Raw genomic sequence first — 22,695 nt, forward strand, 5'->3', positions numbered from 1 at the left:
GAGCCAGGACAACAAGGATGTGTGCCTCCTAAACGAGCCAGGACAACAAGGATCTGTGCCTCCTTTGTCCAAAAGTCTCCTTCAGCTCTGGTCTTTCACCTCTCGCTCTTAAGTGCTTCCAATTATTCACAGGATCCTGATTTATGTGCTAAGATTAGCACTCTGCCATGCATCACAAATGGCAACCTATTCCCTATATAGTGCACTACTTTTTTACCAGGGTACAGGGTGTCATTTGGGAAACACCTGCTGTCTTTCTGCCCCAGAAACGACCATCTCTGACCCTCTGGCTCAGGGGAAAAATCAAGGAAAAACGCTCAGGTCTGAGAAAGAGTGTGTACGTGTGCAATGGATTTGAGACTGAGGAAGAGAGCATAAATGTGTATGTGAGTAATACAATACATAATGTACATTTAGAGCAGGGCCCTTATATACAGGACCAGTCAAAGGGTTGGACACACCTACTCATTCAAGGGTTTTTCTTTATTTTTACTATTTTCTACATTGTAGAATAATAGTGAAGACATCAATACTATGAAATAACACATATGGAATCATGTAGTAATCAAATAAGTGTTAAACAAAGGCAGATTTCCACCAGTCTAATGTCCATTGCTCGTGTTTCTTGGCCCAAGCAAGCTATTCTTCTTATTGGTGTCCTTTAGTAGTGGTTTCTTTGCAGCAATTCAACCACGAAGGCCTGATTCACTGTTCATGTTGAGATGTATCTGTCACTTGAACTCTGTGAAACATTTATTGGGTCTGCAATATGAGGTGCATTTAATTGTCCATTTCTGAGGCTGGTAACTCTAATGAACTTATCCTCTGCAGCAGAGGTAACTCTGGGTCTTCCATTCGTGTGGTGGTCCCCATGAGCGCCAGTTTCATCACAGCGCTTGATGGTTTTTGTGACTGCACTTGAAGAAGTTTTCTGTATTGAATGACCTTCCTGTCTTAAAGTAGTGATGGACTGTCGTTTTTCTTTGCTTATTTTAGCTGTTCTTGCCATAATATGGACTTGGTCTTTTACCAAATAGGGCTCTTCTGCATACCACCCCTACCTTGTCACAACACAACTGATTGGCTCAAATGCATTAAGGAAAGAAACTCCACAAATTAACTTTTAACAAGGCACACCTGTTAATTTAAATGCATTCCAAGTGACTACCTCATGATGCTGGTTGAGAGAATGCCAAGAGTGTGCAAAGCTGTCATCAAAGCAAAGGATGGCTACTTTGAAGAATCTGAAATATAACATATTTTGAATTGTTTAACACTTTTTTGGTTACTACATGATTCCATATGTGTTATTTCATAGTTTTGACATTTTCACAATTATTCTACAATGTAGAAAATAGTAAAAAATAAAGAAAAAAAACGAATAATTAAACCTTTGACTGGGTACTGTATGTTAATCTGTTGATACCATATCTGTGTATGTTTATATGTTTGTGCACTCATGTGTGAGTGAGTCTGTGTGTTCAGAGAGAGAGTGTGTGTGAGAGTGTTTACATAAGTGGGAGGATCTCATGCTAATGTCTTGGCTTCAGCGTTAGTCTTTTCACAACAAGGCCCAAGGCTGTTGGAGATTTATCTGAATATTTCCCTCATAACAAAAGTAAAGCCAAACAAATTCCCAGTGGAGAAATGCCCACTGCTCTGGACATACCTTTAGTTAGTTAACACTGGGCATACCCACTGCTCTGGACATACCTTTAGTTAGTTAACACTGGGCATACCCACTGCTCTGGACACTGGGCATACCCACTGCTCTGGACATACCTTTAGTTAGTTAACACTGGACATGCCCACTGCTCTGGACATACCTTTAGTTAGTTAACACTGGACATGCCCACTGCTCTGGACATACCTTTAGTTAGTTAACACTGGACATACCCACTGCTCTGGACATACCTTTAGTTAGTTAACACTGGACATACCTTTAGTTAGTTAACACTGGACATACCCACTGCTCTGGACATACCTTTAGTTAGTTAACACTGGACATACCTTTAGTTAGTTAACACTGGACATACCTTTAGTTAGTTAACACTGGACATACCTTTAGTTAGTTAACACTGGACATACCTTTAGTTAGTTAACACTGGACATACCCACTGCTCTGGACATACCTTTAGTTAGTTAACACTGGACATACCCACTGCTCTGGACATACCTTTAGTTAGTTAACACTGGACATGCCCACTGCTCTGGACATACCTTTAGTTAGTTAACACTGGACATACCTTTGGACATAGTTAGTTAACACTGGACATACTTTAGACATACCTTTAGTTAGTTAACACTGGACATACCTTTAGTTAGTTAACACTGGACATACCTTTACATACCTTTAGTTAGTTAACACTGGACATACCCACTGCTCTGGACATACCTTTAGTTAGTTAACACTGGACATGCCCACTGCTCTGGACATACCTTTAGTTAGTTAACACTGGATATACCCACTGCTCTGGACATACCTTTAGTTAGTTAACACTGGACATGCCCACTGCTCTGGACATACCTTTAGTTAGTTAACACTGGACATACCTTTAGTTAGTTAACACTGGACATACCTTTAGTTAGTTAACACTGGACATACCTTTAGTTAGTTAACACTGGACATACCCACTGCTCTGGACATACCTTTAGTTAGTTAACACTGGACATGCCCACTGCTCTGGACATACCTTTAGTTAGTTAACACTGGACATACCCACTGCTCTGGACATACCTTTAGTTAGTTAATTAACACTGGGCATACCCACTGCTCTGGATATATCTTTAGTTAGTTAACACTGGACATACCCACTGCTCTGGACATACCTTTAGTTAGTTAACACTGGACATGCCCACTGCTCTGGGCATACCTTTAGTTAGTTAACACTGGACATACCCACTGCTCTGAGCATACCTTTAGTTAGTTAACACTGGACATGCCCACTGCTCTGGACATACCTTTAGTTAGTTAACACTGGACATACCTTTAGTTAGTTAACACTGGACATACCCACTGCTCTGGACATACCTTTAGTTAGTTAACACTGGACATGCCCACTGCTCTGGACATACCTTTAGTTAGTTAACACTGGACATACCCACTCCCCTCTGGACATACCTTTAGTTAGTTAACACTGGACATGCCCACTGCTCTTTTGCCATACCTTTAGTTAGTTAACACTGGACATACCCACTCCCCTCTGGACATACAACCTCTGTATCCCTCTCTCTCTCCATCTTTCTGCCTCACTCTCTCTCCATCACTCTCAGCCCTCCTTTCTTCCCCTTTCCATATGTCCCTGGCTTTCTATTGCTCTCTCTCCATCTCTCTCCGACCGCATCCGCTCCTCTCTCTCCCTTCCTTATCACAGGAAAATCCTGCTGAGATAAAAAAAGATATATGACAAAAGAATCCATGTTCTTTCTGTGTCAGGAGGGAGAGAACGGTGAACTACAGAAGAGAGAGGTTTAGGACGGTATATGTTACAAGGCTAGGACCAGTGAATGAACAACAACAACAGATCTCCCTACAGGCTCTATGCAGAGTCAACAGGTGCCTGAGTAGAGGTTCTGCTCTCCTGAATGAGTTCACAAATACAAAATAAGTAGGTGGCAAAAAAAATACAGCGTAAACGTTAGTGCTTAATTCATCTTTAGTGCACACTGCAAATAGTGTTGAATTGCTTTGTGAAACATTGGATCTAACAAACACCTATATTTTGTGGCTGTGTGATCGGCGCTGCGCCGGGGTGACTCCAGAGCAGGGTGTTGTGGTGATGTCATGTGTCTGCTGCCTCCCAGGGTGTCCCCCTGGACAGCTGCTTCAGTGACAGAGAGGTACTTAAGCGAGGGGGTATATGGCCAGTATACCACGGCTAAGGGCTGTTCTTATGCACGACTCAATCTGGTTACCAATGTAATTAGAACAGTGAAAAGTCATTTTTGGTCATACCCATGGTATACGGTCTGCTATAGCACAGCTTTCAGCCAATCAGCATTCAGAGCTCGAACCATCCGGTTTATAATGTACTATAGAGCGTACAGGATAACAGGCTGCAGCAGCACAGCAGGCTAACGACAGAATACTGGTCACATGACTACAGTCTCACAGCTCCCTTATGTCTCTGTCTCATCTCAGCTGTAATAAACACATTATCACATTCATAGGGAAGTAGTGGGGGGGGGGCATCATCTATCTACTGCCACACACACACACACACACACACACACACACACACACACACACACACACACACACACACACACACACACACACACACACACACACACACACACACACACACACACACACACACACACACACACACACACACACACACACACACACACACATACACACACACACACACACATACTAAAAAGGGAGAAAGTATGACAGAAGCTGAGAGTGTTTGCCAGGGAGAGGGAGGCTGAGAGCACACTCAAGAAGAAAAGTATGAGGCCGACAGAAGGACAAGGAACAAGGGACAAAGACACACAGGGAAATGAGAGGAGCGAGAGAACGGAAGAGAGGAGAATGAAGAGAGATAGAGAGGCAGGGCTGCACACACTCAAAGGCCCTTGATTAGGTCATCTTTATTAATACCCCCAATAACAAACAGCCCATCCCTCTCTCCCTCACTTCCTCCTCTCCTCTCCGTCTGTTCCTTTAGCTCCTTAATAGATGGCGAGGCCTTCTCCAACACAATGGGTGGCCTATGTGGATACAGGGCTGTGGGAGAACACAGACACAAAGGGGTTGTGTGGGGGTGATCTGTCAGAGGGTAACGGTGTGGAGTGGTGTGGTGTATGGGGTAGAGGAGGAGGACAGACAAGAAGGGGACCGCAGACACACCGACAGATTTGTTCCTTCTGACAGAAGAAGGATGGTTCCCTTCTAGCCTTGTTGCAGGGAGGAGAACAGGTAGAAAGAAGTGTGTGTGTGTATTGTGAGGGAGGGAGCTGGTTAAAGAGCACAGGGGATGTTGTTCTCCTCCACGCGTGGCTGGGTCACATCTCCTGCCTGATGATGAACAGTTAGAGGCTGACCAACAGCCTAGAACACAACCAGGCCTTTGGCTCGCTCTCTCTGTTTCACACTCTGTCTCGTGGGCACCCATTCTACAGAAACAGGCAGCCACCATCTAACATGTAACACCATTTGTGAGGCCCAAATGGCACCCCATTCCCTTTATAGTGCACTACTTTTGATGAGAAATGCAATATGTATGAGAGTGTCATTTGGGACATAGTTCATCTATACAACAGTGGCCTCGAAACTGTCTGGTGCAAAATACAACAAGGGCCTAGAGGTCAGCAGCAGCGGCAGATTTCGGTATGGATTTAGGTATGGGTTTAGGTATGGGTTTAGGTATGGATTTAGGTATGGATTTAGGTATGGGTTTAGGTATGGGTTTAGGTATGGGTTTAGGTATGGATTTAGGTATGGGTTTAGGTATGGGTTTAGGTATGGGTTTAGGTATGGATTTAGGTATGGGTTTAGGTATGGGTTTAGGTATGGGTTTAGGTATGGGTTTAGGTATGGGTTTAGGTATGGATTTACGTATGGATTTAGGTATGGGTTTAGGTATGGGTTTAGGTATGGGTTTAGGTATGGATTTAGGTATGGGTTTAGGTATGGGTTTGGGTATGGGTTTGGGTATGGATTTAGGTATGGGTTTAGGTATGGATTTAGGTATGGATTTAGGTATGGGTTTAGGTACGGGTTTAGGTATGGATTTAGGTATGGGTTTAGGTATGGGTTTAGGTATGGATTTAGGTATGGGTTTAGGTATGGGTTTAGGTATGGATTTAGGTATGGATTTAGGTATGGGTTTAGGTATGGGTTTAGGTATGGGTTTAGGTATGGATTTAGGTATGGGTTTAGGTATGGGTTTGGGTATTAGTTTGGGTATGGATTTAGGTATGGGTTTAGGTATGGATTTAGGTATGGGTTTAGGTATGGGTTTAGGTATGGGTTTAGGTATGGGTTTAGGTATGGGTTTGGGTATGGGTTTGGGTATGGATTTAGGTATGGGTTTAGGTATGGATTTAGGTATGGGTTTAGGTATGGATTTAGGTATGGGCGACATAGGCCACCACCCAAGGTAGCATCTCGCCCGTGGCGCCCATGGAATGGTGACATTTTCTCGATCTGTTTTCTATCGCTCATTTGCACGTCACATCAATGATATCAGGTCACCGTGTGGGACTGTGGGTTGATTAACCTCGTCAGAGTGGGCGCCCTGATTCTAGCTTGTGAGCTAGGCAGGCTACTGCCTGGGAAGGTCTCCCAGTCAGAAGTATGAGATGGGAAGGGGGGTGGGGGTAGGTTGACCTCAGGTCTCCTCACTGGAAGCATGAGGTAGGGGGAGCGGGGGAATCTATCACATAGAGCACCTCTAACTTTGTACGGTACTAATGCAATTAGTAAAATCAGTCACACTACAAAATGCTACCAAATAAACCACAATTAATTAACAATACTGTGAATATATAGTTTCACAGACATATTGTTGCATTCTTTTCTGGTTTGTGCAAAATCGTTAAGAATAATATAAAAACAGTCTGCACACCACCAAGGTGAATTGGTTTAGTCTTGACTCTTGGTTGACAGTGTTGGGGGACGGGTAATGTATTGATGCTCGAGTGCCAAATCAACACAAATGGATAAGAAAAGGTCTAAACCATCAGGTGTCCAGTCTAGGAAAAAGAGCAAAGAGGAGAAATGTGCAAAAGATAAAGGTATGCAGCTATGTCATCTCTTCATGAGTATATTATGTATGTAATGAAATAGGCTAGTGTTTGTTAGCCTATGATACTATGTTGCTTGCTATGCTATTACACATAGGGCAACAATATTCCGTTTTCTGTCCAACTAGCTTACATAACATTGGATATAATTCCACACAGCTTCATCGTGATAATGTGCAGCAAAAACTAGCACATTATTAATTTGGTTAACTTTCATTGAGGTGACATCATAAAGGTTTTCTGTGATTGTATTGACTAGGTCCAGAGCTCAGCAAGGGGAATTTCCAATGCTGTAGGCTAACTTAAAAGATTATGCTGATATTTTGTATATTTTGTAATATATTGAGTCTTTTGGGGTGTCTTATAGCTAGAATTAGTCCAGGAGGTTGTATGGTTAATTTGGTTCCTATTACAAAATGTTGATAAATTGTGCATTATGACATGTATATTTAATTGTTCAACAAATGTATCTAGGGTGTCAGACTCATATACTGTACTTCAATGCAAATTCAGGGGCACTGAAATATTTTGGAGCACCCTCTGGCACTGGCCAGGATGAGGAGGCATCTACCTCCTCAGCCACACAGGCCTCTTCAGAGATGATCTCGGAGCCTCAGGATGAGGAGCCATCACCTCCTCAGCCACACAGGCCTCTTCAGAGATGATCTCAGAGCCTCAGGATGAGGAGCCACCCACACAGGCCTCTTCAGAGATGATCTCGGAGCCTCAGGATGAGGAGCCACCCACACAGGTGTCTTCAGAGATGATCTCAGAGCCTCAGGATGAGGAGCCATCACCTCCTCAGCCACACAGGCCTCTTCAGAGATGATCTCGGAGCCTCAGGATGAGGAGCCACCCACACAGGCCTCTTCAGAGATGATCTCAGAGCCTCAGGATGAGGAGCCATCACCTCCTCAGCCACACAGGCCTCTTCAGAGATGATCTCGGAGCCTCAGGATGAGGAGCCATCACCTCCTCAGCCACACAGGCCTCTTCAGAGATGATCTCGGAGCCTCAGGATGAGGAGCCATCACCTCCTCAGCCACACAGGCCTCTTCAGAGATGATCTCAGAGCCTCAGGATGAGGAGCCACCCACACAGGCCTCTTCAGAGATGATCTCGGAGCCTCAGGATGAGGAGCCACCCACACAGGTGTCTTCAGAGTTGATCTCGGAGCCTCAGGATGAGGAGCCACCCACACAGGTGTCTTCAAAAATGTTGTCTGAGGATGAGGATGAGGAGCCACCCACACAGGTGTCTTCAAAAATGTTGTCTGAGGATGAGGAGCCACCCACACAGGTGTCTTCAAAAATGTTGTCTGAGGATGAGGATGAGGAGCCACCCACACAGGTGTCTTCAAAAATGTTGTCTGAGGATGAGGATGAAGAGCCATTTGCTTCCACTTCTCCCCAGCAGGATTCTTCAGGTGTGTTTGTACGCACGTGTTCATGTGTGCATCCCTGCATAACATAAACAAAATAAATCATTTCCCTTTTGCAAAGTTTTAAGTTTCCATATTGTAGGTAACAATGATGGTTTTATTATTACTGGGTATGTATGTGTGATGTTCCACCACTATAAATGCTGTGAATAACGTGTGTAAACTAATGCCCATGTGTTCTCCATTAGAAATGCCTGTAGCAGTATCCCCACCAAATCCTGCTGCTGAGGATGAACCACTGTCTACAGACCCTGCTGACTGATCTTCAGTTCTGACTGACAGAATTTGGACACAACTAGTTTGCAGAGGACCAAGTGAGGTACCACCTAACTTTGTTTTCCCAAGGAATGAGAGTGATGGAAGAAGTTGCCACCACCAGTATTCAGGAAGCCCTGGGTGAGTGTTGAAAAAATCCCTAGAAGTTGGTTGGTGCATTCTGAAAGAAACAACAGCCTCTTCTGCTTCTGCTGCAAACTCTTTTCTAAGAAGAAAATTAATTGATCAAACTCAGGACTGACAGACTGGAAACATGCACGTTCTTTGCTGACTTCACATGACAGCAGTCCAGAACACCAAAACTGCATGAAAACATGGAAAGAACTGGCAATGAGGATCAAAAAAGGGGAATCAATTGATAAGCATGAGTGGCACTTTCGGAGGCTGAGAGGATAAGATGGAGAGAGGTGTTGACACGTCTGACTGCTATTGTGCAGTCTCTGGCAATTAGAAATCTGTCACTAAGAGGACACACAGAAACACTGTACTCTCCATCAAATGGACATTTCCTCAAAGAGGTTGAACTGATGGCACAATTTGATCCAGTCATGAAAGAGCACCTTAACCGTGTCCAAAAAGGGACCTCGAGTCGCACCACCAGCTACCTTGGCCACCAAATACAGAACAAACTCATTGATTTGTTGAGCAGCAAGGTAATTTCAATAACGTTGTGTGACATCAAGCTGGCTAAATGATTCTCTATCATTCTAGATTGCACCTCAGATGTCAGCCACACTGAACAGTTGTTAGTTGTAATCAGAATAGTGTTAGTGAAGGGGGGTTTATGGGGGTTTTGGAGGCAGAGGAGTCCACAGGCCAACATTTGGCATCCCTGATTCTCAAAAGATTAGAGGAGCTGAAAATGTATTTTGAGGACTGCAGAGGACAGTCTGATGATAATGGGGCCAACATGAGAAAAAAACAAAGGTGTCCAAGCCAGACTCCTGGAAATTAATCCAAGAGCTCTATTTGTGCCATGTGGCGCTCACACATTGAACCTGGTTGTGGCTCATGCTGCTAAAAGTTCTGTCGATGCCACAGGTTACTTTGGCATCTTACACAAACTGTACACCTTGTTCTCAGCCTCCACACAGTGATGGGCCATCTTGAAAAAACATGTGGACATAACTTTGAAGATGTGGACTGAGACAAGGTGGAAGAGTAAAGTTAAGAGTGTCGAGCCACTGAAGAGTCAGGCAGCAGCGGTGAGAGAGACACTGAGGTATCAGGCAGCAGCGGTGAGAGAGGCACTGAGGTATCAGGCAGCAGCGTTGAGAGAGACACTGAGGTATCAGGCAGCAGCGGTGAGAGAGGCACTGAGGTATCAGGCAGCAGCGGTGAGTGAGACACTGAGGTATCAGACAGCAGCGGTGAGAGAGGCACTGAGGTATCAGACAGCAGCAGGGAGAGAGACACTGAGGTATCAGGCAGCAGCGGTGAGAGAGGCACTGAGGTATCAGGCAGCAGCGGTGAGAGAGGCACTGAGGTATCAGGCAGCAGCGGTGAGAGAGGCACTGAGGTATCAGACAGCAGCGGTGAGAGATGACACTGAGGTGTCAGACAGCAGTGAGAGAGTTCACTGAGGTATCAGGCAGCAGCGGTGAGAGAGACACTGAGGTGTCAGACAGCAGAGGTGAGAGAGGCACTGAGGTATCAGGCAGCAGCGGTGAGAGAGGCACTGAGGTATCAGGCAGCAGTGAGAGAGGCACTGAGGTATCAGGCAGCAGCGGTGAGAGAGACACTGAGGTGTCAGACAGCAGAGGTGAGAGAGGCACTGAGGTATCAGACAGCAGCGGTGAGTGAGACACTGAGGTATCAGACAGCAGCGGTGAGAGAGGCACTGAGGTATCAGACAGCAGCGGTGAGAGAGACACTGAGGTGTCAGACAGCAGAGGTGAGAGAGACACTGAGGTATCAGGCAGCAGCGGTGAGAGAGGCACTGAGGTATCAGGCAGCAGCGGTGAGAGAGGCACTGAGGTATCAGACAGCAGCGGTGAGAGAGACACTGAGGTGTCAGACAGCAGTGAGAGAGGCACTGAGGTATCAGGCAGCAGCGGTGAGAGAGACACTGAGGTGTCAGACAGCAGAGGTGAGAGAGGCACTGAGGTATCAGGCAGCAGCGGTGAGAGAGGCACTGAGGTATCAGGCAGCAGTGAGAGAGGCACTGAGGTATCAGGCAGCAGCGGTGAGAGAGACACTGAGGTGTCAGACAGCAGAGGTGAGAGAGGCACTGAGGTATCAGACAGCAGCGGTGAGTGAGACACTGAGGTATCAGACAGCAGCGGTGAGAGAGGCACTGAGGTATCAGACAGCAGCAGGGAGAGAGACACTGAGGTATCAGGCAGCAGCGGTGAGAGAGGCACTGAGGTATCAGGCAGCAGCGGTGAGAGAGGCACTGAGGTATCAGACAGCAGTGAGAGAGGCACTGAGGTATCAGGCAGCAGCGGTGAGAGAGACACTGAGGTGTCAGACAGCAGAGGTGAGAGAGGCACTGAGGTATCAGACAGCAGCGGTGAGAGAGGCACTGAGGTATCAGGCAGCAGCGGTGAGTGAGACACTGAGGTATCAGACAGCAGCGGTGAGAGAGGCACTGAGGTATCAGACAGCAGCAGGGAGAGAGACACTGAGGTATCAGGCAGCAGCGGTGAGAGAGGCACTGAGGTATCAGGCAGCAGCGGTGAGAGAGGCACTGAGGTATCAGGCAGCAGCGGTGAGAGAGGCACTGAGGTATCAGACAGCAGCGGTGAGAGAGACACTGAGGTGTCAGACAGCAGAGGTGAGAGAGACACTGAGGTATCAGGCAGCAGCGGTGAGAGAGGCACTGAGGTATCAGGCAGCAGCGGTGAGAGAGGCACTGAGGTATCAGACAGCAGTGAGAGAGGCACTGAGGTATCAGGCAGCAGCGGTGAGAGAGACACTGAGGTGTCAGACAGCAGAGGTGAGAGAGGCACTGAGGTATCAGACAGCAGCGGTGAGAGAGGCACTGAGGTATCAGGCAGCAGCGGTGAGTGAGACACTGAGGTATCAGACAGCAGCGGTGAGAGAGGCACTGAGGTATCAGACAGCAGCAGGGAGAGAGACACTGAGGTATCAGGCAGCAGCGGTGAGAGAGGCACTGAGGTATCAGGCAGCAGCGGTGAGAGAGGCACTGAGGTATCAGGCAGCAGCGGTGAGAGAGGCACTGAGGTATCAGACAGCAGCGGTGAGAGAGACACTGAGGTGTCAGACAGCAGAGGTGAGAGAGGCACTGAGGTATCAGACAGCAGCGGTGAGAGAGGCACTGAGGTATCAGACAGCAGCGGTGAGAGAGGCACTGAGGTATCAGGCAGCAGCGGTGAGAGAGACACTGAGGTATCAGACAGCAGCAGGGAGAGAGACACTGAGGTATCAGACAGCAGAGGTGAGAGAGGCACTGAGGTATCAGACAGCAGCGGTGAGAGAGGCACTGAGGTATCAGACAGCAGCAGGGAGAGAGACACTGAGGTATCAGACAGCAGAGGTGAGAGAGGCACTGAGGTATCAGGCAGCAGCGGTGAGAGAAGCACTGAGGTATCAGACAGCAGCAGTGAGAGAGGCACTGAGGTATCAGGCAGCAGAGGTGAGAGAGGCACTGAGGTATCAGACAGCAGCGGTGAGAGAGGCACTGAGGTATCAGACAGCAGCGGTGAGAGAGGCACTGAGGTATCAGACAGCAGCGGTGAGAGAGGCACTGAGGTATCAGGCAGCAGCGGTGAGAGAGGCACTGAGGTATCAGGCAGCAGCGGTGAGAGAGGCACTGAGGTATCAGGCAGCAGCGGTGAGAGAGGCACTGATGTATCAGGCAGCAGCGGTGAGAGAGACACTGAGGTATCAGGCAGCAGCGGTGAGAGAGGCACTGAGGTATCAGGCAGCAGCGGTGAGAGAGGCACTGAGGTGTCAGACAGCAGCAGTGAGAGAGGCACTGAGGTGTCAGACAGCAGCAGTGAGAGAGGCACTGAGGTATCAGACAGCAGCGGTGAGAGAGGCACTGAGGTATCCGACTGCAGCAGTGAGAGAGACACTGAGGTATCAGGCAGCAGCGGTGAGAGAGACACTGAGGTATCAGACAGCAGCGGTGAGAGAGACACTGAGGTATCAGGCAGCAGCGGTGAGAGAGGCACTGATTGAGGTGAGGGATCAAATCAAAGACCCTGTGATAAAGATTGAGGTCCAGTCCTTGCCAGAGGAGGTGGGATCATACCGCTTCACCATCTGTACAGTGATGTGGTATGACATCTTAAGCCAGATCCAACATGTGAGCAAGCTGATGCAATCTCCCAGTATGCATGTGGATGTTGCAGCCAGTCTTCTCAGAAAGACAGAGACGTCTCAGCAACTACAGGGCAACAGGCTATATTACTGCACAAACTTCAGCCAAGGATATTTGTGAGGGTATGAATGTAGAGGCCAATGTACAACAAAAAGGGCTGAGATCCACAAAGCAGCACTTTTCATATGAATCATTTGATGAGACTTGAGTGATGCCCTGAAGAAGCTGGAGGTGACATTTTTCAATGTTATTGTTGATGCTGCAACCTCAGCCCTTCAGGAAAGATTTCCCACATTGGAAAATGTGGGAGAGAAGTTTGGAGTGGTGTCAACATTCCAAAGTCTCTCAAATGAGGAGCTGACAGAACAATGTTTGGCCCTTAGTATGACACTGCACTATAAAGAACACTCAGACTTGGATGGCAGAGAACTTGCCTGACTTGCCATGGAAGACCATGACCCTGGTTGAGCTGCTGATATTTATACACGAAAGGGAGCTCTCGGAAATTGTCTTACTCTTCCAGTGACCGTAGCTGAAGCAGAGAGGAGCTTTTCAAAGCTGAAGCTCATCAAATCCTAGTTCCACCATGTCACAGGAATGCCTTTGTGGCCTTGCTCTCGTCAGTATTAACCATGCAATTGCTGGGCAGATTTCTGATGATGATGATGAAATTGATGACATTGCATTAAGGAAGGCAAGAAAGGTCAGGGTTTAGATGGCAGTTGTGCAATTTAGTTTGTGTGTTTCTTGTTTGAAGTGCAATAGTGTACTAATAAGGTTCTCTTCTTTATAAGTGTGTTATTCTATGTGTATTTGTGTGATATAGGATTTGTGCAATTAAGTATTATTTGTGTGTTTGTTGTTAGCAATAGGGCTATAGTGTAATAATTTGATGATCTTTTTTATTTCTATTTACACTACCGTTCAAAAGTTTGGGGTCACTTAGAAATGTCCTTGTTTTTGAAAGAAAAGCTCATTTTTTTGTCCATTGAAATAACATCAAATTGATCAGAAATACAGTGTAGACATGGCTAATGTTGTAAATGACTATTGTAGCTGGAAATTGCTGATTTTTTTATGGCTATTCCATGCAAGAAATTGCCAAGAGAACTGAAGATTCAATACAAGACTGTGTACTACTCCCTTCACAGAACAGAGCAAACTGGATCTAATCAGAATATAAAGAGGAGTGTGAGGCCTCGGTGTACAACTGAGCAAGAGGACAAGTACATTAGAGTGTCTAGTCCTCAACTGGCAGCTTCATTAAATATTACCCGCAAAACACCTGTCTCAACGTCGACAGTGAAGCGGCAACTCCGGGATCCTAGCCTTCTTGGCAGAGTTCCTCTGTCCAGTGTCTGTGTTCTTTTGGCCATCTTAATATTTTCTTTTTATTGGCCAGTCTGAGAAATGGCTTTTTCTTTGCAACTCTGCCTAGGCCAGCATCCCGGAGTCGCCTCCACTGTTCATGTTGAGAATTTTCAAATTTTCCACATTTGTGTTGTGGAATCTTGACTATGTTTAGTTGCCTGTCTGAACTAAGCTGTATAGCTTCACGTTTCGTTTGTTGGTTTTGTTAAGTGTTTCATTCATTGAAAGAGAATGTCACGCTACCACGCTGCGCCTTGGTCCGATCCTTGCGACGAACGTGACAGGTGCTGAAGGGGCGGTTCCCCAGGGAGCCATACAAGCTAGAACCTCCACTGGTCGGCAGCAATGCTGTTTTTCATCCTTTCTCTTCAAATCAGTCTCTGATTCAGACCTGGGGCAACAACAGAGTGGTCTCTGTGCCCAATCAATGATATGAATCAATCAATTACATGAGACTAATTAAAATAATTAACCAGGGAGAAGAGAAAATCAGTAACACTGCATACCTTGAGGCCTTAATCTATATTCCTGGTCTAACCTCCTAGTCCATGGTTGCGGCCCTAAAGACACCCTTCAGTCTCCACATGGCTTCATTCTCCTCTAATCTCCCCTCCCACAGAAGGAGCTTCAACTACATCCGCTTCCTGCAGCGCTACAACAACACCCACCTGTGGAACATATGCCTTCCAGCCCAAGTGCAACTTCATCGTGAGTGTCGTTCTCAATATCTGCGTCCCAAAAGGCAACCCATTCCCTATACAGTGTATTCGGAAAGTATTCAGACCCCTTGACTTTTTTGTTGTTGGTTGAAGCACTTTTGGGAGCAAATACAGCATCGAGTCTTCTTGGGTATGACACTAGAAGCTTGGCACACCTGTATTTGGGGAGTTTCTCACATTTTTTAGTCAGTTAATAACAAATTCTTATTTACAATGACAGCCTACTGGGGAACAGTAGGTTAACTGCCCTGTTCAGGAGCAGGACGACAAATTTTTAGTTCGTCAGCTCGGGGATTCAAACCAGCAGCCGTTTGCTTACTGGCACAACGCTCTAACCACTAGGCTACCTGCTGATCCTCTCAAGCTCTGTCAAGTTGGATGGGGAGTGTCACTGCACAGCTGTTTTCAGGTCTCTCCAGAGATGTTCGATCAGGTTCACGTCCGGGCTCCGGCTGGGCCACTCAAGGACATTCAGAGACTTGTCCCGAAGCCACTCCTGCATTGTCCTGGCTGTGTGCTGAGGGTCATTGTCCCGCTTGAAGGCCCCAGTTTGAGGTCCTGTGCGCTCTGGAGCAGGGTTTCATCAAGGATCTCTCTGTACTTTAGCTCCGTTCATCTTTTCCTTTGATCTTCACTAGTCTCCCAGACGCTGCCACTGAAAAACATTCCCACAGCATGATGCTGCCACCACCATGCTTCACTGTAGGTATGGTGCCAGGTTTCTTCCAGTTGTGACGCTTGGCATTCAGGCCAAAGAGTTCAATCTTGGTTTTATTAGACCAGAGAATCTTGTTTCTCATTGTCTGAGAGTCCTTTAGGTACCTTTTAGGTACCTTTTTGGCAAACAAACTTTGGGTTGTCATGTGCCTTTTACTGAGGAGTGGTTTTCCTCTGGCCACTATACCATACTGGCCTGATTGGTGGAGTGCTGCAGAATGTTGTCCTTCTGGAAGGTTATTCCATCTCCAACTCCCTGACCATGGCTCTTTTCCCACGATTGCTCAGTTTGGCCGAGTGGCCAGCTCTAGGAAGAGACTTGATGGTTCCAAACCTTAATTTAAGAATGATGGAGGACATTGTGTTTTTGGAGACCTTCAATGCTGCAGATATTTTTTGCTACCCTTCCCCAGATCTGTCCCTTGACGCAATTCTGTCTTGGAGATCTACGGACAATTCCTTTGACCTCATGGCTTTTTGCTCTGATATGCACTGTCAACTGTGGGACCTTATATAGACAAGTATGTGCCTTTCCAAATCATGTCCAATCAATTGAATTTACCAGAGGTGGACTCCAATCAAGTTATAGAAACATCTCAAGGATGTTCAATGGAAACAGGATGCACCTGAGCTCAATTACGAGTCTCATAGAAAAGGGTCTGAATATTTATGTAAATAAGGTATCTGTTTTTTTATTTTACTACATTTGCAAACATTTCTAAAAACCTGTTTTCGCTTTTTCATTATGGGGTATTGTGTATAGATTGCTGAGGAACATTTTTTATTTTAGAATAAGGTTATAACGTAACAAAATGTGGAAGGGGTCTGAATACTTCCTGAAATGCACGGTCTCGTGCAGTAGATTTGACAGTAGGGAATAGGGTGCCATTTTAGATGCACACCATCCCAACGAGTACACCGGGTATATTTCAGGTTATGATGGAATCAGTGGGTCTGTAACTGAGTAGCTGATGGACTAGAGGCAGACTCTGTGATCAGATAAAACACTTTAACACAGTCCTCCTCTCTTTCTCTCCTCTCTATATCTCTTGCTCTCATTCTCATTTTCTCTCTCTCCCTCTCTCTTATCAATTTACAGTGGGGGAGAGCTTAGAGAATCAATGTCCTGAATGCACTGTGTGAAATGATGAACCTCTTTGGGCTGAGATCCCGCTAACGGGATCGATATGACAACAGCCAGTGAAAGTGCAGGGCGCCAAATTCAAAACAAGAGAAATCCCATAATTAAAAGTATTTTACACCATTTTAAAGATACACTTCTTGTTAATCCCACCACAGTGTCCGATTTCAAAAAGGCTTTACAGTGCAAGCAAACCAAACGATTATGGTAGGTCAGAGCCAAGTCACAGAAAAACACAGCCATTTTTCCAGCCAAAGAGAGGAGTCATAAAAAGCAGAAATATAGATTAAATTAATCACTAACCTCTGATCTTCATCAGATGATACTCATAGGACTTCATGTTACCCAATAGATGTATGTTTTGTTCGATTAAGTTCATATTTATATCAAAAAAAATCTCAGTTTACATTAGAGTGTTACGTTCAGTAGTTCCAAAACATCCGGTGATTTTGCAGTGAGCCACATCAATTTACAGAAATACTCATAATAAACATTGATAAAAGATACAACTATTATGCACGGAATTATAGATACACTTCTCCTTAATGCAACCGCTGTGTCAGATTACAATTTTTTTTAACGGAAAAAGCACACCATGCTATAATCTGTATGGCACTCAGAGACCAAAACAACCCAAACAGATATCCGCCATGTTGTGTAGTCAAAAGAAGTTAGAAATAGCATTATAAATATTCACTTACCTTTGATGATCTTCATCAGAATGCACTCCCAGGAATCCCAGTTCAACAATAAATGTTTGTTTTGTTCGATAATGTCCAGAATTTATGTCCAAATACCTCCTTTTGTGAGCGCGTTCAGTTCACAAATCCAAATTCATGATGCGCTATCACTTGGAGCGTTATAGTCCATAGAAACATGTCAAACGATGTATAGAATTCATCTTTAGGATGTTTTTAACATGAATATTCAACAATATTCCAACCGGAGAATTCCTTTGTCTGTAGAAATGCAATGGAACAGAGCTCGCACTCACGTGAACGAGCGTGGCCATCTCGTGGCTCTCTGGCAGACCTCTGACTCATTCCCCTCTCATTCCCCCCCACTTCACAGTAGAAGCATCAAACAAGGTTCTAAAGACTGTTGACATCTAGTGGAAGCCTTAGGAAGTGCAACATGACCAGTATCCCACTGTATCGTCGATAGGCAATGAGTTGAAAACCTAAAAAGCTCAGATTTCCCACTTCCGGGTTGGTTTTTTTCTCAGGTTTTATGCCTGCGATATGAGTGCTGTTATACTCGCAGACATCATTCAAACAGTTTTAGAAACTTCAGAGTGTTTTCTATCCAAATCTACTAATAATATGCATATCTTAGCTTCTGGGACTCAGTAGCAGGCAGTTTACTCTGGGCACCTCTGGGCATCTTATTCATCCAAGCTACTCAATACTGCCCCCATCCATAAGAAGTTAAAGTTAACGCCAGCTATTAAATGCTGTTTAAGTTGCGAAAGGCCCTCAGTAATGATCGGAAATTTCTCTCCTCTTTCAAAAGACAGCAACCACTAGGAGACAAGAGGAGGATGTTGTGGTATGTATCAATCTAGAAGAATAAAAAGTATTGGCTGGCCCTTTATAAACAACAGAGGATATTTTATATTTGAGATTCTTCAATGTAGCCACCCTTTGAGATTTGGAAAGAAAGAAACAGAGGGAGATGGTAAGAGAGATTGAGAGAGAGAGGAAGATGAAGAGAGAGATTCCTGTGCTAAGCTAAGCGCTGCCCTCCTGTGCAGTCCATTGATTGAATAAGCGATGGGAGAGAACCCTAACACCACATTATCCTGCTTGCCAATAAATCAATAGACCAGTTCCAATTACTGCCTCTGCTGCTATATCCTGCTGCTGCTATATGCTATATACTGCTGCTATATGCTATATACTGCTGATCTATACTGCTGCTGCTATATGCTGCTGAGGCTATATACTGCTGAGGCTATATACTGCTGCTGCCTGCTGCTATATCCTGCTGCTGCTATTTACTGCTGCTATATACTGCTGCTGCTATATCCTGCAGCTGCTATATCCTGCTGCTGCTATATCCTGCTGCTGCTATATCCTGCTGCTGCTATATCTTGCTGCTGCTATATCCTGCTGCTGCTATTTACTGCGCCTGCTATATACTGCTGCTGCTATATGCTGCTGCTGCTATATCCTGCTGCTGCTATATCCTGCTGCTGCTATATCCTGCTGCTGCTATTTACTGCGGCTGCTATATACTGCTGCTGCTATATACTGCTGCTGCTATTTACTGCTGCTGCTATTTACTGCGGCTGCTATATACTGCTGCTGCTATATGCTGCTGCTGCTGCTATATCCTGCTGCTGCTATATCCTGCTGCTGCTATTTACTGCGGCTGCTATATACTGCTGCTGCTATATGCTGCTGCTGCTATATACTGCTGCTGCTATATACTGCTGCTATATACTGCTGCTGCTATTTACTGTGGCTGCTATATACTGCTGCTGCTATATACTGCTGCTGCTATATACTGCTGCTGCTATATCCTGCTGCTGCTATTTACTGCGGCTGCTATATACTGCTGCTGCTTAATGCTGCTGCTGCTATATACTGATGCTGCTATTTACTGCGGCTGCTATATACTGCTGCTGCTATATACTGCTGCTGCTATATACTGCTGCTGCTATATACTGCTGCTGCTATATATTGCTGCTATATACTGCTGCTGCTATATCCTGCTGCTGCTATTTACTGCGGCTGCTATATACTGCGGCTGCTATATCCTGCTGCTGCTATATACTGCTGCTGCTATATACTGCTGCTGCTATATACTGCTGCTATATACTGCTGCTGCTATTTACTGCTGCTGCTATATACTGCTGCTGCTATATATTGCTGCTATATACTGCTGCTGCTATATACTGCTGCTGCTATATACTGCTGCTGCTATTTACTGCGGCTGCTATATACTGCTGCTGCTATATACTGCTGCTGCTAATATTGCTGCTATATACTGCTGCTGCTATATACTGCTGCTGCTATATGCTATTTACTGATGCTATTTACTGCTGCTATATACTGCTGCTGCTATATCCTGCTGTTGCTATATCCTGCTACTGCTATATATTGTTGCAATCTCCTTTTACTGCATATAATATCCTGCTACTGCTATATCCTGCTGCTATATCCTGCTGCTATTTACTGCTGCTATATACTGCTGCTATATACTGCTGCTGCTATATCCTGCTGCTGCTATATTCTGCTGCTGCTATATCCTGCTGCTACTATATACTGCTACTATATCCTGCTGCTGCTATATACTGCTGCTGCTATTTACTGCGGCTGCTATATACTGCTGCTGCTATATACTGCTGCTGCTATTTACTGCTGCTGCTATATCCTGCTGCTGCTATATACTGCGGCTGCTATATACTGCGGCTGCTATATACTGCTGCTGCTATATGCTGCTGCTGCTATATCCTGCTGCTGCTATATCCTGATGCTGCTATTTACTGCGGCTGCTATATACTGCGGCTGCTATATACTGCTGCTGCTATATACTGCTGCTGCTATATATTGCTGCTATATCCTGCTGCTGCTATTTACTGCGGCCTGGCTATATACTGCGGTTGCTATATCCTGCTGCTGCTATATACTGCTGCTGCTATATACTCCCGCTCCGGGCTCGACCATTGGCTCCGGGCCAGCTCCCCTGCGGACCTCCTCTCTACATTTCCTCCTCTGCTGCTATATACTGCTGCTGCTATTTACTGCTGCTGCTATATACTGCTGCTGCTATATATTGCTGCTATATACTGCTGCTGCTATATACTGCTGCTGCTATATACTGCTGCTGCTATTTACTGCGGCTGCTATATACTGCTGCTGCTATATACTGCTGCTGCTAATATTGCTGCTATATACTGCTGCTGCTATATGCTATTTACTGATGCTATTTACTGCTGCTATATACTGCTGCTGCTATATCCTGCTGTTGCTATATCCTGCTACTGCTATATCCTGCTGCTATATCCTGCTGCTGCTATTTACTGCTGCTATATACTGCTGCTATATACTGCTGCTGCTATATCCTGCTGCTGCTATATTCTGCTGCTGCTATATACTGCTGCTGCTATATACTGCTGCTGCTATTTACTGCTGCTATATCCTGCTGCTGCTATATCCTGCTGCTGCTATATACTGCTGCTGCTATTTACTGCTGCTATATCCTGCTGCTGCTATATCCTGCTGCTGCTATATACTGCTGCTATATACTGCTGCTATATACTGCTGCTGCTATTTACTGCTGCTATATCCTGCTGCTGCTATATCCTGCTGCTGCTATATACTGCTGCTATATACTGCTGCTATATACTGCTGCTGCTATTGACTGCTGCTGCTATATCCTGCTGCTGCTATATATTGCTGCTGCTATTTACTGCTGCTATATCCTGCTGCTGCTATATCCTGCTGCTGCTATATACTGCTATATCCTGCTGCTGCTATATCCTGCTGCTGCTATATACTGCTGCTGCTATTTACTGATGCTATATCCTGCTGCTGCTATATCCTGCTGCTGCTATATACTGCTATATCCTGCTGCTGCTATATCCTGCTGCTGCTATATACTGCTGCTGCTATTTACTGCTGCTATATCCTGCTGCTGCTATATACTGCTGCTGCTATATGCTATTCACTGCTGCTATATCCTGCTGCTGCTATATCCTGCTGCTGCTATATACTGCTGCTGCTATATTCTGCTGCTGCTATATCCTGCTGCTGCTATATACTGCTACTATATCCTGCTGCTGCTATATTCTGCTGCTGCTATATACTGCTGCTGCTATTTACTGCTGCTATATCCTGCTGCTGCTATATACTGCTGCTGCTATTGACTGCTGCTGCTATTGACTGCTGCTGCTATTGACTGTTGCTGCTATATCCTGCTGCTGCTATATCCTGCTGCTGCTGCTATTTACTGCTGCTATATCCTGCTGCTGCTATTTACTGCTATATCCTGCTGCTGCTATATACTGCTATATCCTGCTGCTGCTATATCCTGCTGCTGCTATATACTGCTGCTGCTATTTACTGCTGCTATATCCTGCTGCTGCTATTTACTGCTGCTATATCCTGCTGCTGCTATATACTGCTGCTGCTATATACTGCTGCTGCTATATACTGTTGCTCCTATATACTGCTGCTGCTATATACTGCTGCTGCTATATACTGCTGCTCCTATATACTGCTGCTCCTATATACTGCTGCTCCTATATACTGCTGCTGCTATTTACTGCTGCTATATGCTGCTGCTGCTATTTACTGCTGCTATATACTGCTGCTGCTATATACTGCTGCTGCTATTTACTGCTGCTATATACTGCTGCTGCTATTGACTGCTGATGCTATATACTGCTGCTGCTATATACTGCTGCTGCTATATACTGCTGCTCCTATATACTGCTGCTCCTATATACTGCTGCTGCTATATACTGCTGCTGTTATTTACTGCTGCTATATACTGCTGCTGCTATATACTGCTTCTATATACTGCTGCTGCTATTTACTGCTGCTATATACTGCTGCTGCTATTGACTGCTGCTGCTATATACTGCTGCTGCTATATACTACTACTGCTATATACTGCTGCTGCTATATACTGCTGCTGCTATATACTGCTTCTGCTATATACTGCTTCTGCTATATACTGCTTCTGCTATATACTGCTGCTGCTACTGGGCTGACTGGTCCAATACACTGAATCACACCACCACCTCTCATGATGTTCTCATTGTGCATGGGCCAGGTGGGATTGAGGACAGCAGGCTGGTGTGTGAGAGATGTTTTATTTTAAAATACTTTTATAGGCCCAATAGTTACATCATTAAAAGCACAAAAATGACTTCATTGTAACGAACATAAAAAGCTAGAGAGAGAGAAGAGAGAAGAGAGAAGAGAGAGAAGAGAGAGAAGAGAGAGAAGAGAGAGAGAGAGAGAGAGAGAGAGAG

The 22,695-nt window shown here is 45.4% G+C and overlaps 1 protein-coding gene across 4 annotated transcripts in view; it reads right to left on the reverse strand.

Moving 5' to 3' along the window:
* The window catches only part of LOC135513916 (semaphorin-4C-like), a 98,716-nt gene that overhangs the window by 65,816 nt on the left and 10,205 nt on the right, over nt 1-22,695 (reverse strand). The window contains exon 1 of one of the 4 annotated variants that reach the window (XM_064936927.1): nt 7,328-7,442. The exons of the other annotated variants lie outside the window; for them this stretch is intronic. The gene's annotated coding sequence lies outside the window, so the exon portion shown is untranslated. Of the gene's footprint in view, nt 1-7,327; nt 7,443-22,695 lie in introns of those variants that run through there. 4 annotated transcript variants of the gene reach the window in all.

Source organism: Oncorhynchus masou, chromosome 25, assembly GCF_036934945.1.
Source record: "Oncorhynchus masou masou isolate Uvic2021 chromosome 25, UVic_Omas_1.1, whole genome shotgun sequence".
In the NCBI taxonomy this organism is placed as follows: Eukaryota; Metazoa; Chordata; class Actinopteri; order Salmoniformes; family Salmonidae; genus Oncorhynchus; species Oncorhynchus masou.